The sequence below is a fragment of the Malurus melanocephalus genome, unplaced genomic scaffold (assembly GCF_030028575.1).
Source record: "Malurus melanocephalus ecotype Western Australia unplaced genomic scaffold, MMel_1.1 scaffold_4, whole genome shotgun sequence".
Classification (NCBI taxonomy): Eukaryota; Metazoa; Chordata; class Aves; order Passeriformes; family Maluridae; genus Malurus; species Malurus melanocephalus.
Genome location: NW_026623236.1, coordinates 7,331,714 through 7,334,427, shown reverse-complemented (window position 1 = coordinate 7,334,427; position 2,714 = coordinate 7,331,714). Strand labels below are relative to the sequence as shown.

Below are 2,714 nucleotides of genomic sequence, written 5' to 3'. Positions count from 1 at the left end.
TTTTCATTAGTGCATTTCTTATTGCTGATCACTGTAAAAACATGTGGATCAGCTTTCCATTTCTCTTACGCAGATCATGATAACCTGTAGAGTAGAGTAGAGTACAATCATTTGTGCTATGTTTTTAATTTTCTAAAGCACCTTGATGACAGTGAGTGTTCAGTGGTGAAGCATCCTCTATTGAACCACCCTTAAAAAAAAAAAAAAGACAAAGTAAAAACAGAACCTTGCCAAGTCTAGCTTCAGATAGGTAAAAGATAGATAAAATGATGACTTAATTTGGACTTGGCTTAAAGTGTTCCCTTAACCCCCCGCACAAAGGGATACTGCAGTTATACTACATACCCATAGGCACCACAATGAAAATTGAAGCTTATACCTAATTAAGGTTTTATACACACCAGTTCCCCCAGTAAATGCAAATTTTAACAAAATTAGACATGTCATATGTTGAAAATGCTCATGGCAAACAATCATTTTGCATTCCTGCAAATAAAATTGTTTTATACTGTAAGCTGGAGGCGAGTGTAACTTATTTTTGTAATAAAGTTTTTATTTTTTTTATGTGTCATTAATATAAATGTGTGTTAGTACAGAGATCTTCTGGTTAAAAACTTAGAATCGCACACATTTCAGTATGTTTACTTGTATTTACATAATTTTTAGAATAGTGGTTGCCAATAGCCTGTATGTTTTCACATTAATTGATTTTTTTTTTGTTACCTTAATAAACCATTTTAGTATGTTGTATGTCAATTACTGGGATAGCTGGGACATAAAGTGTAATTAAAAATTGTCAAGTATTCATTGGAATATGTAAATGTGCCTTGCCAGTTTTGAACTTTTCGACAAAGTAAGTTAACAATGGTGAAATAAGTAGTCAATGCCTGAGAGACGTTTACTACCAGAGTTTCATAGACTGCCCTTGCAAAAGAAAAAAAATTTCTTCCTCAAATTTGAGCATAAAACTTAACAGTTGCATTAGCTTCTGAATTCTCAAATCTACTTAGAGAAATTAGGCTTATGGAAAGTGGGTTTTCTAATTGTAGCCTTAAGTATAATTTTGAATTTCAATGTAATCCTTGGTGCTGGCATTCCCAGTGCCAAGGAGTTTAAATGCTCCCTTCAAAGAGGTTGCCATGCCTACTGGCACTTTTACTGTCATACGGTTTTATAAGGAACACTGTCAAGATGTGGAAACCAATTTTGAACTTGCTATAAAATAAAACACTGGGGGCTGTAGGAAAGTCCTCAGATTTCTTGATCTTGAAATCTCTCCATTGCTGAAAAATGTAGAACGCTTGTTGGATCACAAGTGCTAGTGACTAGTTCTTAGTCTGGAAATGTGTTGCGGGGGTAATGCGTTTACAGAATTGTAACAGTAGATGGAAGTGCATAAAAGCATTGCAACTAAGGCACTATATGTGTTGAAATTGTGGATTATATCCCTAATTTCAGCTCTGATAAAAGCATGGGGAACTCTTACTACAAAAAAAAAAAAAAGAGCAAAATTGACAGAAAAGTTTTTAACGGAATGCAAGCAATGGTGAGTGAGCAAAATACCAAGATCCTGACAGTGTTCCCTCTAATTATGAACTCAAGCCATTATAACTTTTACAATTAAATATGATTTGCACTGTTCTGACATTGGTGCAGTTTTTTAGAAAGATTATCAGAAAACTAAATTGCATGTGGTGATTAATATTGTGAAAAAAAACTAAAAAAATGTTATTTTTCAAAGCTTTAAATTTGATTGTTTAAAGAAAAACCATTAAGTGGAAATACTGGTGAGAATGGGCAAGTGCATATATACAACATCAGTTTGGTTGCACTTGGGTGTTGGTAAACTTGAAATGTTCTACAGCAATAATGCATCTCTTAGGGGGTGCTTTGATGACATGAACATATGACACAGTTCTTTTTGGCATGTTAAAGGCAAGTTTTGACTAAATATTATATGCTGCCTCTGTTTATTCTCATAGGAGGCTTTCTTTTCTGGAACACCTGCAAAGGTGCATAAGTAGTATAGTTCCACATTGGTTTGTAATGTGTTTCTAAATTTGAAGTCTAGTTGAATTTAATAAGAAACCGGAAACTGCTGCTGCTGCTTAACACTTCTGGTTTATAAACACTCCAATACACGGCTTTTTAAATGATACTCTTGTTTTAATACTCATTTTTGTTTGAAAAGTTCCATATAGGACATGCAACTGTACTTTTTTTTTTCCTTTCCAGTTTTTAAAGAGGAAATTTGTTATGACCCAGAATTTAAGTTTGTGTTTTTACTGTTGGAGGAAGGTTGTTATTAYAATAAGATACTAACAAGAGTTTCTGAATTTCTGCGTTGTACAACTCTTATGTAAATACTGTCTTAAAATCTAAAATAAGGAATACTAATTCTGTTCTTGTTGGGGTGAGGGCTTTGACATAGTCTAAAATAAATGTAGTGTCCTCTGAAGGCAGGATTTGCAGCTTCAGGATAGAAGTATTATATATGGCTGCAAACTTTTATTCCCTTGTGCCTTTGATTATTCTTCAGAGGCTTAGTTTTTCTGTTCAGCCTAGCAATTGTTTCAGTGCTTCCATATGTCAGCAAGGGGGGACTTTTTCCTTTTTTTTTTTTTTTGAGAAATAAAACTGAAAGGCAACGTGGACAAAAGCACACATAATGTTTTCACAAAAGAGCGTGTTTAAATTGGCACACTGCACAACAT

At 33.8% G+C, this 2,714-nt stretch overlaps 1 protein-coding gene across 4 annotated transcripts in view; it reads left to right on the top strand.

The window, feature by feature from the left end:
• The window catches only part of SYNCRIP (synaptotagmin binding cytoplasmic RNA interacting protein), a 26,822-nt gene extending 24,337 nt beyond the window's left edge, over nt 1–2,485 (top strand). For all 4 annotated transcript variants that reach the window (XM_057369830.1, XM_057369822.1, XM_057369813.1 and 1 more), the window contains exon 12: nt 1–2,485. This exon is cut by the window's left edge. The gene's annotated coding sequence lies outside the window, so the exon portion shown is untranslated.
• Nucleotides 2,486–2,714: the final 229 nt, after the last annotated feature.